General features: G+C 48.5%; 1 protein-coding gene across 1 annotated transcript in view; it reads right to left on the bottom strand.

The window, feature by feature from the left end:
* Window positions 1-13516, bottom strand: part of RNF4 (ring finger protein 4) — a 37836-nt gene extending 24320 nt beyond the window's left edge. The window contains exon 1 of the mRNA XM_059166840.1: window positions 13338-13516. The gene's annotated coding sequence lies outside the window, so the exon portion shown is untranslated. The remainder of the gene's footprint in view (window positions 1-13337) is intronic.
* Between the last annotated feature and the right edge of the window lie 2011 nt (window positions 13517-15527).

Consider the following 15527-nt stretch of genomic DNA (forward strand, 5'->3'; position numbering starts at 1 on the left):
AAAGGCAAGACAACCAGAGGTTTCAGAGATCTGTGTTTAGAGATCCTGTCACCTCTGGGCTCTGATGGCCAATGGGAGACTGATCAAGTCACAAGGCAGACCAAGAGGAAGAAGGGAGACCAAAAGAATCCCAGGCAAGAAGAAAGCTGTGTGGCTCGGAGCAGGCGGTGGCAGAGCGTGAGAGCCCAGACTGCCCTTCAGGAGGGAGCTAATGAGGCCAGTGCAGACTGAACGGTGCACTCAATCATTCTATCCCTGTTAGACAGAGATGAGGTTTTTCCCATGAAGTCATCACAGACACTACAGAGGATGACCCCCCAACTCTCACAAGAGTGACACACGTCATCACGTATGTGGCACATGTCTACAGACAAAACAGCTAGAAACAGTTCAAAAGGCAGGAAGTGTGGGACTGGAGCTGGTTCTCCAGCAACCGAGGAAAGGGACTAGTCTGCAGGGTGCCCAAGAGAGATCTAGGATGAGCAGCTCTGTCCAGCCCAGGCACAAGGAGCCCTCCCTCGTGACACGCAGGGCAGCCAAGACTGACACAATTAACCACAGACACCTGAGACCTAACTCTCCACATGGGTTCCACAACCACCAAGCAATTTTTTTTTTTAAGATTTTATTTATTTGACAGACAGAGATCACAAGTAGGCAGAAAGGCAGGCAGAGAGAGAGGGGAAGCAGGCTCCCTGCTGAGCAGAGAGTCCAATGCGGGGCTCGATCCCAGGACCCTGAGATCATTACCTGAACCGAAGGCAGAGGCTTAACCCACTGAGCCACCCAGGCACCCCTCTGTGAGTCCTTCTGTGGGGATAGAGGATGTACAGACAATGACAAGGCAGTTCTCATTATAAACTCGTAAATGGCCACTCTGAGACACATGGGCCGTCTCCTCTGAGTGTGAATGAGCTAGCCAGGGCAACCTCTCTATGCCAGCATGGTTAAAGCAGATAGAAGCAAAAATCTATAAAATTTCATCAGGAAATGCCAATTTATCAGATACTGGTTAGTATGATTGCCTATCCCTCCCCTTCTAAAACCATAAACACATAATCATTACCATGTTATTTTAAGTACTTCCCTAAATGGAATTTCAAAAAGTAGAATTACAAAACGTGTTAAAAAGGAAGACTATAGGGGCACCTGGGTGGCTCAGTGGGTTGAGCCTCTGCCTTCAGCTCAGGTCAGGATCTCAGGGTTCCGGATCCACATGGGGCTTTCTGCTCAACAGGGAGCCTGCTTCCCCGTCTCTCTGCCTGCTGCTCTGCCTACTTGTGATCCCTCTTTCTCTGTCAAATAAATAAATAAAATCATTTTTAAAAAAGACTATATTAAAGGCTGTTGTGTACTGCCCAGCTACTTAAAAAAAAAAAAAAAAAAAAAAAAAAGACTTAATAAGAGAGAGAGACACTTTATTTGAAAGACTTGGGGAGGGGCAGAGGGAAAGACAGAAGCCAACTCCCTGCTGAGCAGGGAGCCCGCCAGGAAGCAGGCGGGCTTCCCAAAATCCCAAGATGCTGAGATCCTGACCAGAGCCAAAAGCAGACACTTAACCGACTGAGCCAACCAGGATCCCCTCCCACCCAATTACTTTTGTAAAAAATGTCAAAAACACCCAAAGCTGGGGTGCCTGAGTGGTTCAGGTGGTTAAGTGTCTACCTTCAGCTCAGCTCACAATCCTGGAGTCCCAGGATGGAGCCCAACACTAGGCTCTCTGCTCAGTGGGTAGTCTGTTTCACCTTCTCCTCCTTCCCCCTCTCATGTGCATGATGCACACACGTGCTCTCTCAAATAAATAAAATCTTAAAAACAAAACCAAACAAACAAAAAACCCCATAAACCCAACCCAAGGCTGTTGGCAATGTACCACTGCCCAGTACAGCCTGCCCTCCTGGGGAAGTGAGCATGAGCATTAAAAGTTGCCAATAAACTTTGACATCAAAACTTTTTTTTTTAAATTTAGAGATTTTATTCATTTATTTGACAAAGATCACAAGTAGGCAGAGAGGCAGGAGGGGTGGGGGTGGGGGAGGAAGCAGGCTCCCTGCTGAGCAGAGAGCCTGATGAGGGGCTCAATCCCAGGACCCTGGGATCACAACTTGAGCCAGAGGCAGAGGCTTTAACTCACTGAGCCACCCAGGTGCCCTGGTCAAAGTTTTTTTTTTAAATACAGTAAGTTCTACTCCCAATGTGGGGCTTGAACTCATGACCCCGAGATCAAGAGTCACGTTTTCTACCAACTAAGCCAGCCCAGCGTCCCTCCAAAGCTTTTTATTTTTAAGATTATTTTAGAGAGAGAGCAAGAGAGAGTATACATGATGGGGGTGGTGCAAAGGGAGAAGGTGAGAATCTTAAGCAGTTTCCCCACTGAGCACAGAGCCCAACACGAGGCTCAATCTCACCACCCCGAAGTCATGACCTGAGCAGAAATCAAGAGTCAAAAACTTAACTGACTGAGCCACCCAGGGCCCCCCTCTGCCGAAGCTATCAACCTATCTAATAATCTGTTTATTATTAATTTTCAAAAGGATTTTATTTATTTGAGAGAGAGAGACAGAGAGACAGCAAGAGAAGGAACACAAGCAGAGGGAGGGAGAGAGAGAGGGAGAAGCACGCTTCCCACAGAGCAGAGAGCCCAATGTGGGGCTCTATCCCAGGACCCTCAGTCTCTTTTCAACCGGAGTTGAAAAGAGACTTAATGACTGACAATCCAGGCGCCTCTGGCCGAAGCTTTTTAAATGGAACCTTGATGTCACTCTCACATCAACAATAAGGCCTTCGTACTTAAGAAAAACATATACCTCTTGCTTGTCATACAATTGAGGATGCATGGTAAAGAGCCAGCAAACGCGTGGCTGGCTGTACAAGCCCTAGAGCCTGGCACAAATACTTGATCTCCCTGACTCAGTGTCACCATCTTTAATGTGGGAAAAATATCCTTTATTTTTGCAGCTCTTTTGCAAAACAATGATGCTGAATGAAAGTGCCCAGTACTGTTGTTCCTAGGACCCTGGAGACAACCCTGTTAGCCATTTTTTTTTTTTTTTAAGATTTTGTTTGTTTATTTATTTGACAGACAAAGATCACAAGTAGGCAGAGAGGCAGGCAGAGAGAGAGGAGGAAACAGGCTCCCTGCCGAGCAGAGCCCGACGTGGGGCTCGATCCCAGGACTCCGGGATCACGACCTGAGCCGAAGGCAGAGGCTTTAACCCACTGAACCACCCAGGCGCCCCCCTGTTAGCCATTTAATTAACGATTTATAGGTACCTGCTCTAGATCAGGCACCTCTCCAGGGACCAGAAATGCAGCAGTGAACAAAGAGAGACACTCATGGAGTACATATTCTAAGTGGAAAGGCAATCAGTAAGTTATGTAATAAATATGTCAGAAGAGCCAGAAACTGCAGTTCTTCCTACAAGTGGTAAGTGCTAGGGCGCCTGGGTGGCTCAGTTGGTTAAACCTCTGACTCGACTTCATTTCAGCTCAGGTCATGATCTCCTGAATGGTAAGATCAAGCCCAGTCTGAGCACTGCCTCAGGCCACATGCTCCATGGGGCTTCTGCCTGAAGAGTCCCCCTTTGCCCTGCCTCTCACTCTCTTGCCCTAAATTAATTAAACAAATCTTAAAAAACAAGCAAATGGTAAGTGCTACTGGATGAGAGCAAAGAAACCTTAATCTCAAGAAGAACTGAAATGAGCGTTTCCAGCTCTCAGTCATTTCCAGGAAAAGACTTGCTTGGTAGGATATAGCTTATCACTCCGCTTAGCCTTAGAGGGGGCTGAAAAGCCAGCACAGGGGTAGTAACAGGGCAGTCCCCTCCCAGTTATTTATTCCCAGAGGAGGCGTAGCAGCCTTGACTACTGGTCTCCCCTGAGATTTTTGCAGGAACTAGATGAAAGAAACTGACAAAAAATAAAGCAGCAGATTAGGCTTGGGGAGACAGTACTTGGGTCTTTTCCCAAATTTATCTTATGACCCTGATGAAACTATGCCCAGCAATCAGCAAAGTCCCAGAGACCTGAAAGGAGTATCAGAACCAAGGGGCCATCACACCTGCTTGGAAGTTTATCAAAGAAAATTCTTTCCTTTTCTCCTAACACAGAGCCCATCAAGGACAGCCTTTTGTTTCTACTAGAGAAAAAGAACAGCTGTCCGGATACTGAGATGGATCTACTTCTTTGATTCAGGCCTTGAGATGCAAGGGTCAAGAATTAAGAGGGAACTGGGTGCCTGGGTAGCTCAGTGGGTTAAGCCACTGCCTTTGGCTCAGGTCATGATCCCAGTGTCCTGGGATCAAGTCCCACATCGGGCTCTTTGCTCAGCAGGGAGCCTGCTTCTCTCTCTGCCTCTCCCTGCCACTTTGCCTGCTTGTGCACTCTCTCTCTCTGACAAATACATAAATAAAATCTTAAAAAAAAAAAAAAATTAAGAGGGAACTTCAGTTTTTCAAAAATCTATGAAAAAAAAATCAACAAAAAGATTATTATTGAGCCTTAAAAATAAAATTCTGACACAGACTCCAACATGGATGAACACCGAAGACATTATGTTCGGGGAAAGAAGACACAATAGGACAAATAGTGTATAACTCCTCTTATCAGAGGTACTGAGAGGCATCAAATTCAGAGACAGAAAGTGGAATGGTGACTGCTAGGGGCAAGTAAGAAGGGAGAACAGGAAGTTGTTGTTTAATGAATACATAAGTTTCTGTCTGGGAAGATAAAAAAAAAAGATTCTGCAGATGGATGTGGTGATGGTTGCACAAAACTGTGAATTTATTTAATGCCTTAATGAACCCCTAAAAGTGGTTCAAATGATCTGTTATATGTTTTACCACAATCAAAAATTAAAAATAAACTTCACTTAATATTCTTTTTCTAGACACTTTAAATAGCCAAGGTTTAGTCCATTACTCAGAAATGCTCTGCAGTGGACAGAGGCCCAGAAATATCTGTAAGGAATTAGCCTATACCTGGGTGGCTCAGTGGGTTAAGCTGCTGCCTTCGGCTCAGGTCATGATCTCAGGGTCCTGGGATCGAGTCCCACATCAGGCTCTCTGCTCAGCAGGGGGCCTGCTTCCCTCTCTCTCTCTCTGCCTGCCTCTCTATCTACTTGTGATTTCTCTCTGTCAAATAAATAAAAATTTTAAAAAATCTTAAAAAAAAAAAAAAAAAAGGAATTCGCCTATAGCAGGATCTCAGTCTCTCCTGAAAGACCCGCGGATCCCCTTACCCAAGAATCCAACACTGCCACTGGATGCAATCAGCAAGAGGTTCTTTATTGTTACGCAGGCGCCTGCGGGTGGTCAGCGCGCGCCTGCGGGTGGTCAGCAGCTCCTGCTAGCTGAGCACACCTGGCTGGGGTGGTGCAGGATTTTTATAGACAGGTACAAACAAGTTTCGGGTGGGGCTGAGCTGATTGGTTGACAGTTTGAACAGGCATACTTGGGGTCAGTGAATTGGGTCAGGGGACCGTGCGCGAAAGCAGACAAAGCAATCTTACAGAAGCAGAACTGGCCGATTAGCCCACGCATGCGAATGAAAGCACTATCAGGATATTTAAGGCCTGGTTACTATCAAGCCAAGGCCACTTTCCCTCTAATGAGGCACTAACATAAAGACAATTGGGAGTCTCCTGGTGGAATGTTACATTCCTGCTATCAAATGTCCTTGTTAGTGAGATTTAGGTCTTTAAAAGAAATTTAACTTTATTTACTTTTCCTTCTACCTCCATCTCCTTCGGTTTTTTATGGAGGGGAGGGTGACGTTAGGGCTTGAGAAACTGAGTTATGTGTCTTTGGAAATTGAGCTATTGATAAGGCTACTTCTTTGTTGTAAATCTCAAGGACATTTGTAAACCAAGAGAGACTCCTGCCTTGCAGGACTGTGATCTCTGCAAGATAACCATTTGCTCTTCTTGTAGGGCAGTCAGGGGTGCCTGTGAAATGTCACACATGTTACCAAGGGGTGTGGGTGAAGGGGGGGTGCAAGGCGCCAGCTTTTGCTTTGTCCTCAGCCAGCCTCTTGCTCCTTAGAGTTGAGGGTTTAAGCAATTTTTCATTTCTTAGCAAAGCATTAGAAGCATTATTATACAGAAGCCAGAAACAGCCGGGTTAAACACAGATTTTCGCTATTCGTTATCCTGCTATGCTGCTTGCTGACTCCCTTATCTATCGTCAGCTAGCTACAGTTTCTCAGTTAGCATAAGCTGGTCATAAAAAGAATGTTAAAACTTATAGGCTATACTATAGTTCTGACCTGGGGTCCTTCACTCCCATCCATGCCCTGGGATCCCCAGGACACACCTATGTTTCCAACACAGCCAAAGCAGACCAGGGCTCCTCCTCTTCACAAAGAAACTGTTCTTATGAATTTCTCCATAGTTTTACATGCAGGATTATGAGGAACTCCCTCCAAACACTAGATTGATGTGTTGATGAAAACCCTGGGAGGGAACACCTTAATTCTCTAACAGCAGTGTCCGATAAGGTTTTATCACTAACTGATTTGGAGGATCTTATCTTTAAGACAAAAAGCTTTGGCAGGGCAAACGAAACATTCAAAAGAATGAAAAGACAGCCAACGGAATGGGAGGAGATATTTGCAAATGACAGAACAGAGAGCTGAACTAGTATCCAAAATCTATAAAAAGCAGATTCAACACCCAAAGAACAAACAATCCTATCAGGAAATGGGCAGAGGACACGAACAGACATTTCTGCAAAGACACACAAATGGCAAACAGACACATGAAACAATGCTCAACATCACTCAGCATCAGGAAAATACAAACCAAAACCACAATGAGATGCCACCTCACACCAGCCAGAATGACCAAAATTAACAAGTCAGGAAACAACAGATGTTGGAGAGCATGTGGAGAAAGGGGAACCCTCCTACACTGTTGGTGGGAATGCAAGCTGGTACAGCCAATCTGGAAAACAGTATGGAGGTTCCTTAAAATGTTGAAAACAGAGCTACCCTACGAACCAGAGACTGCACTACTGGGTATTTACCCCAAAAATACAAATGTAGTAATCCGAAGGAGCACATGCACCTTTATAGCAGCAATGTCCACAATAGCCAAACTATGGAAAGAACCCACATGTCCACTGACAGCTGAATGGATAAAGATGTGGTATGTGTGTACACACACACACACACCCAGGAATATTATGCAGCCATCAAAAAATGAAATCTTGGGGCGCCTGGGTGGCTCAGTGGGTTAAGCCGCTGCCTTCGGCTCAGGTCATGATCTCAGAGTCCTGGGATCAAGCCCTGCATCGGGCTCTCTGCTCAGCAGGGAGCCTCCTCTCACTCTGCCTGCCTCTGCCTTCTTGTGATCTCCATCTGTCAAATAAATAAATAAAATCTTAAAAAAAAAAAAATGAAATCCTGCCATTTGCAACAAAGTGGATGGAACTAAGGATATTATGCTAAGTGAAACAAGTCAATCAGAGCAAGACAATTACCATATGCTCTCACAAATCTGTGGAATTTAAGAAACAAAACAGAGGATCAAAGGAGAAGAGAGGAAAAATGAGGCAAGAGGAAACCAGGGAGGGAAACAAACCATGAGACTCTTAATCACAGTAAACAAACTGAAGGTTGCTGTAGGGGAAGGGAGTGGGGAATGGGATAACAAGGTAATAGACATTAAGGAGGGCACACATGATGCAATGAGTACTGAGTGTTATGTAAAACTAATAAATCAATGACCTCTACCTCTGAAGCCAATTAATACATTATATGTTAATGAACTGAATTTGAATTTAAAAACAAAAACAAAAACAAAACATGGATACGTGTGTGAGAACAACCAAGAAGGTGTCAAAAGAAACCAAATCCAACCAACTCCTTCGACTATTGCTCTGGGATACCCTCAAAGTAAAACTGAGTGGCTCTCTCCACCTGTCTGACCCCTAACCTAATATTTTTAAAAAATATTTTATTTATTTATTTATTTGACAGACAGCAATCATAAACAGGCAGAGAGATAGAGAAGCAGGCTCCCTGCTGAGCAGAGAGCCCAACTCAGGGCTCGATCCCAGGACCTTAAGATCATGACCTGAGCCGAAGGCAGAGGCTCAACCCACTGAGCCACCCAGGTGCCCCTAATTTTTTTTTTTCAGCCTTGGTGGCCTGGTGATACAAACAAGGCAATTCCTAGAGGCCAGGAGCAGGGGTGTGTCACAAAGGAAACCTAAGGATCTATCCTTCCAGAGGCTGCAAACATATCAAAGACCAATGAAGCTATCAACCTCGGGTGCCAAGGCCATCAACAACTTCCCCCTCTTCCCTGGGACAAAAGTAACTGGCCACGTAACTCACAGGGGGCAGGCATGTTGGGTCTGTGTGGATGGTGCCTGAACATAGGGCCTACCAGAAAAAGCCACTTAGGAGGCTCAGATGCTTGTACTGAATCATGAACCTGGTTGGGGGGAGGGGGTGGAACTAAGAATAGCCAAGGCACAGGCCCTCCAGGTGGAGGGGGGGCAGGTGGTCAGAAGCTTACAAATGCGATTCCATGGTCTATAGGACAGCAAGGAGATGCAGAGCAGTGCCACACTGCGGCAGCTCCCTCATTTGCATACTTGGCTGGTCTTAAACAGCCCTCACCCAGGGATCCTCAACACAAGTCCTTCCCTTCCCCTCAAGGCAGATGCACAGGTGGGCTGGCTAAAGAATGCATGGACCCTGTCACCGAAGGGCTCGTCAAACCCAATTCTCTGGAGACACCAATCTTGGCAGTGGGATTCCATACCTGGGCCTGTGAGCAGCAGAAGCCCTAATCTAGAACTTCAACTCTCCTCTGACACTCTACCTAGGAAGTAAAATAGAAGTCAATGGTCCTTGTCCTCCAGGACAAATGTGGCAACTGGGATGCTTCATGAAGTATAGCAGGTTCCTGACTATGAAGGTAATGCTCTAACAGAGATGGAAAAGGGAAAAGGGGCCAGGGAAGTTAAAAGGCTTCACATGGGAGCTTAAAAAAATGACCAAGCTCCAAAAGGCCCAAAAAAGATTGCAAATGCTCCCAAAAGATCACATCCATCACCTTCAGCATAACCTCCCTTCCCTAACCCAGTGCTAACCCTTCTGGCCTCACCTGAAGTTAGACAGGTGTATTCCTAAATACACCACACAAAACAAAAAACCCACAGGACTTATGGGAAAACAAAGAAATTAGGGGTACGACATTAAAAACCTTTGTCAATGTTACACACACACAAGTTAGCCTAACAGAAGAGAAGCACGCTTCTGCACATGTTAAATGGTCAGGAGATGCATGAATACTTTATAAGGTTTGCAGTTCTTCTTTCTTTTTTTTTTTTTTTAAAGATTTTATTTATTTATTTGACAGATAGAGATCACAAGTAGGCAGGCAGGCAGAGAGAGGAGGAAGCAGGCTCTCCAGGGAGCAGAGAGCCCGATGTGGGGCTCGATCCCAGGACCCTGAGATCATGACCTGAGCCGAAGGCAGAGGCTTTAACCCACTGAGCCACCCAGGTGCCCCATAAGGTTTGCAGTTTTCGAGTTACTGGGAAGTAGGGAGAATTTTTTTTTTAAACAAAACATGTGTAACGGTGTGGCTCATACCACACACAGTCATTGAGAGAGCTGGGGGATGCTTGAGGTGTGTACTGTCTACAGTCTACGTGACTTGACTCGACTCAGTTCAATTTTTTGGTTCGTCTAGTAGTTCTCATAGGTGAAATTATAATGCACAGCAAACTCAAAATCCCCATAATGTTCAAACTGTTCCTAGTATATAAATCCTGTTGGAACAAATCATGCTTCCAAACAAGTGTTTAAAGCAGAACTGACTGTACTTTACTCTGGTATCCTGGCTGTCAGTCTCCTCCTAAGACCAGGGGCATAATCTGATCCACGCAGTCCCCTTGGCTAAAAGGGACCCATACCCGCTCCTGCTCATCCTTTAAGACCTACTTCACAGGTTCCTTACATTTCTCCTGCTCCTCCTGGTCCTAATCTAACCATTTCTTCCTGTACTCAATGTGGTCAACCTGTCTTAAAGGCCAATATCTATTGCAGTGTTCCCTTCTCTTAGCACAAACACGCTGAAATCACAACTTTCTTCCAGTGAAATTAAATGATCAAGGTGTGCCTTGATCGACTGAGGTATGCCTCAGTCGATGAAGCGTCTGCCTTTGTCTCAGGTCTCCCTCTGTCGCCCTCCCAATGCTCTCTAATAAATAAAATCTCTAAAAATTAATAAAATCTTTTAAAAAAGAAATTAAACTATCAAGCTCATTAGATGCTTGACAGAGATGGCACAGACTATCTTGAGGTGAAATGAAAGATGAAAAGGGGATATGGAGCCTTAGATTGCAAGTAAAAATATAGTCACCATCAGGAAACAAAGGAAGACTTACAAACATCATCACCATGGGAGAAAAGTAAAGAATATCTCATTTCCACATACATAACAGCTAGAACGGATCTTGGTGTTGTGGAGTTTGAGCCCCATATTGGGTGTAGACATCCCTCCAGGAAAGCCTTAGGGTCAAAATTTTATTTTACACAAGGAAGCTACTATTTTGAGACATTTTCAGGCCTTTCCTACCCTGCACAGTGTAGGTAGGAATAATAAACTTGACAACCTTTATTTATACATGGGGGAAAAAGCCCTTCCAAAGGAAATTCTGCAGCAGCACTCTACAGCCCAACCTCACCAGCTTCCTCATACTTGAACTCTGACTTTGAGATGCAGCAGTACTTGTGCTGTGGGCCTTCCTCCTCAGAGAGGAAACCTTAAAATGCCTTGCTCTATAATCCCCAAAGCCCTGCTGAGAAACAAGCTAGTTAGGAGTAGTAAGTTACAAGAGCATAATATGTGAATTATCCCTCCAGAAACAAAGTCAGCCCTGTCAAATCTACAAGAGCCAGCTAACTCGAGGACAGTGAAAGATGTACATAAATCATTTCAAAATAAGACACTAGTAACATACACACACACAAAGAACACACAAAGCAATGTTCATGCAGCATAAAACCAATGACCTTCTGCACATATCTGCATTCAGTAGCACCTCAAATCTTTTCCAGAAACTGGCAGGGGTATAAACTACTGCACATGAACCTTGCAACAGCTTTTTAAGTAAAAATCCAGTGAATAGCTCCCACGACTGGCAATCACTGGCCCGAGTTCGGTTCCCACTCCTCACCATGGTCCAAGCCATACTTCTCTCTGCCTAACTGGTCCAGAGGCCACTAGTCTCACCCATCTTTCTAAGCCATCCTCACAGTATGGTGATTTTTTAAAAAAAAAATGCAAATGTAACCATGTTACTAGAACTTCATTTAGTGATTTTTTCCCCCACGTGGTCTTAACATAAATTCTGAATTAACTTGGGGCACAGCAAACACCTTGTGACCGGGTTCCTGCTTACCTCTCCAGTCTCGTCTCTCCTACAATTTATATTTCAAACTCAGGAAATTTCTCACTCCCTCCACCCACCCTCCTCAGTTCGAGATGGAGTTGTACCATGCCTGTTCTGTCCGTGGCTATATCCCAAGCAGAAAACTTGGCACACAGAAGACCTTAAAACAGTGCTGACTTAGAATTTTTAAAGTATCCACTCTCAAAGGGGGTGAAAAAAAAAACCTTATTCTTTTTATGATCAAGCCATAGCTACCTAAACAGTACATAAGAAGACCTACGGTATTTAGGAAGCATTAACATTTCATGGAGAGGACAATTAAGAAAAACTAAAAAATGCCAGGGGAGGTCACTAGGGAGAAAAAAGGTTAATAAACACTGTATTAACGTAAGATTTTTATTTTTATTTTTTTTTTTTTAAGATTTTATTTATTTATTTGACAGAGAGAAATCACAAGTAGGCAGAGAGGCAGGCAGAGAGAGAGAGGAGGAAGCAGGCTCCCTGCTGAGAGAGAGAGCCCGATGCGGGACTCGATCCAGGACCCTGAGATCATGACCTGAGCCGAAGGCAGCGGCTTAACCACTGAGCCACCCAGGCGCCCCATTTTTATTTTTATTTTTATTTTTTTTAAGAAAGATTTTTAAATCTGAGTTGGAAGCTCACGTTTAGGCAATACAAAACCAGCAACACCACCTCTTTCTACTTGAATGTTCCCATTTCACCTGCAGCTCAGATAAAACTGAACCCAACATGTCTCCCCACACAACCAGTTAAAGCGATTCCCTTGAACGTCTCTGTCCTTCATCACTAGTGGTCCCCAAACGCCCAGTCACTGAACTTAAAGGCCTAGTCCTACACCCACAGGAAAGCGAGGTTCCAGGCCGGCTCTGCCGTCACCTAGGTAGCAGGCTGCACGACCTAGGGCACACCTCCTCAGTCTCCCCAACCACCCCGCAGCCTCGGCTGGGAGGCAGGACCACAGGTCTGCCTCCGAGACCCTAACGCAGAAGCAGAATTAAGGTGTGACTGTAAACGTCGATGGGCACGGACAAGAAGATAAAAGCCAAAGCCTCACAAAAACGGCTCACGCGGGGAAGCCCGACTCCGAACTTTACCCTTCTCCCTTGACGGGTCAAAGGACGGACAGCGGTGCTCGCCAAGCCTTGTGCTCCGGATCTCAAGCCTCCCCCGAGCCCCCGCTCACTCTTCAGGCTCCGGGTGCAGGCGCCCGAGCCGGTGCAGACGCCCGAGCCGGTGCAGACGCCCGAGGGGCGGGGCCGGCTGCAGGCCTCAGCGCTCCAGCGCCCTCCCCACCGCCCCAACGACCGGAAGCGAAGAACCTACTAAGCTCAGTCCCGGGTGGGCGCCGCCCGGGCCAGCCCCCGCCGCCCCCAGCGCCGTCAGCCCAGGAAGCTCGGCCACGCGGCCCGGGCGCACTCACAGGCCCGCGATGGCGGGGCGGCGGCGCGAGCACACAAAGGAGGCGGCGTCAGCCGGGAACAAAACCCCGGCCGGGGCCTCCCCTGAACGCCCCGCACAGGCCGGCGCCCCGGAGCGACTCCCGGCGTGACCTTGGGCGCGTCCGTCCCCCTCCCCAGCCCCCGGCTTCGCTGGCTTCGCTACACCCGAGAGCCGGGGCCGCAGCCCGCTGGGGCAGTCGAGGCTCTAGGCGAGGCGCTCGCACATCCATCCCTCTCGCCGAGCCGGGCCCGGACGGCCACGCGGACGACGTGGCGTGGCGTGGCGGGCGGGCGGGCGAGCGGGGCCGCGGTCCCGATGGAGGCCGGCCGGGCGTCCGGCCCGAGCTGGCTTGGCCACGCTACGGCGGGCCGCCGCGCCGCGGGCCTCCACAGGCCGCGAAGCCGCCCGAACCCCGCATCCGCTAGGCCCTGGCTGGCCGCTTGCTCTCCGCGAAGCCTGACTTACCGGGAGCGAGTTCGGCGTGGCAGGAGTCGTCGCCGACACACTCTGGCGAGGAAGCACCCCCGGAAGCCACCGAGGAGAAATCCTCGAGCAAGACGCCGCCGCCTCCACAGCGACCCACTTCCGCTCCTGAGGCCTGGGCTCCACCCCCGCGCACTCCCATTGGCCGTCGTCGTCTCGACTCCCGCGGTTTACCGGTCCAGGAGGTATGTTTTCAATCCTATTGGCTAAAAAAACCATCTATTACCGCTTTGAAATGCGCTTCTTTCCGGCCCCGCCCACACCCTCAAGCTCGAGCTCCCGCTTTCCCGCGAGACTCGCGGCCTGCACGCCCCCCCTCGGCGCGCAAGGCCTCTCGGGAGTTGTAGTTTACTGGGCGACTGCGGCGGTGGGCTCCTGACGTTCTGAGGCGACCGCGCGAAGCCGTATGTTATCTCGGGTCAGCGACCGAAGTTCCTCTCCTGTTAGGCTTGGCCTTGGTGAGCTGTGCTTCCGGAGTCTCTGCTGTCGGCCAGAACCCGGGCCCGAATCTGCACCAACTCCGGGGCGCCCGCGACTCGGCGTGCCAGGCTCCGGGCCCGGCTTCTGGTGCTGGCGATCCCCGACCGTCTCCCAGGCTGGCGGCGAAGACCAGAGGGACGCACAGCCTCGCCCGTCTGGGAGGGCCCGGAGGAGGCACTTAGGCGGAGCCTCTGGGAGGGCTCCCTGGAGGAAGCGACCTCGGAGCTGCGACCCGAAAGGGCCGGAAGGGAAGAGGGCTGTCTCTAGAGAGGGAGCCGGAGTGCGCAGAGATAGGCCGGCCTGTCCGGGAGCCCGCAGGCCTCCCGCTGTGCGAGGAGCAGAGCCGGGGAGTGGCGGCTGTGGGGGGACGCGAGAACCCTGTGGAGGGACCTAATCTCGGGTTGAGTCTGGGTTATCCCGAGGGCAGTGGATGTGAAGAAGGGAACCCCGGGCGGGGGGGCGGGGGAAGCACAGACCCCTGTTTGAGTCCCGGGGGGAGACTGCGGCCAGGATTAGTCCTGGGAAAGGCCACGATGCGGGCAGAGGGCGGCGCGCTCTGGGGCCTCGGGCCTAACTGCGGGCTCTGGACCCCGCCTACCTGAGTGTGAATCCCACCCAGCTCTTGCGTCTGAGCAGGTCTTCCCCAGTCCCCTCACCAGGCATATGGGGAGAGTAACAGTCCAGTGCCTGCTTCAGAGGGGTCGGTGGGGAGAGGGAGGACGCCACACAGAACATCACAGGTGCATGCCGGGCAGAACCTCAGCAGAAAAGCGGGCGGTGGGTGCCTGGAGTTGAGTGGCCAGAACTGCACTTGGACATGGATTTGGCAATAGAAAGCCTAGCCTGTCCCTCCTGTTCTGAAGGAACCCAGATCCAGGCCACCGCTGTCATGGCTGCTCTCCAGACATCCTCAGAAAGGCTGAAAAATAGGTTTAGACTCTACATGTGTAAATGCAGTTTAAAATGAGAAAGGGGAGGCCCTTGGGTGGCACAGTGGGTTAATCGTCCAGCTCTTGGTTTCAGCTCAGGTCATGATCTGACTGGTATTGGGATGGAGCCCTGTGTCTGGCTCTGTACCCAGCAGGGAGTCTACTTGAGATTCTACCCCTCTGTGCCCCATGGGCCCCCCCACCATGCTTGTACACTTCCTCCCTCCCTCCCTCCTTCTATCTCTAAAATAAATCTCAAAAAAAATGTTAAAGGGGATTTCAGCTTGTGATGATAATTAAAGATTTAAAAGAGATTAATAACTTGAATTTCACAACCTAAAGAAAAGCTAGGGTTTTCTATTTGTAACTTTATTATTTTTTTTTAAGTTCTATTTATTTCAGAGAGAGAGCCTGCGCACAAGCATTAACAGGGGCATGGGCAGAGGGAGAAGCAGGCTCCACACTGAGCAGGAAGCTTGATTCAGGACTCCATCACAGGACCCTGGGATCATAACATGAGCTGAAAGCACCCACTTAACAGACCGAGCCACCCCAGGTGCCCCTCTATTTGTAACTTTAATCACACTAAACATGTGATGTTGAGGGGCGCCTGGGTGGCTCAGTCACTTGAGTGTCCAATCCTTTGATTGCAGCTCAGGTCATGATCTCAGGGTTGTGACCTTTAAGTTATTTCTGAACTTCATTTGACACTGAACTTAGGATGTGAACATTCCTGGCTCCCTCACAGATGATGCCTTTGGCC

The sequence above is a fragment of the Mustela lutreola genome, chromosome 1 (assembly GCF_030435805.1).
Source record: "Mustela lutreola isolate mMusLut2 chromosome 1, mMusLut2.pri, whole genome shotgun sequence".
NCBI lineage: Eukaryota > Metazoa > Chordata > Mammalia > Carnivora > Mustelidae > Mustela > Mustela lutreola.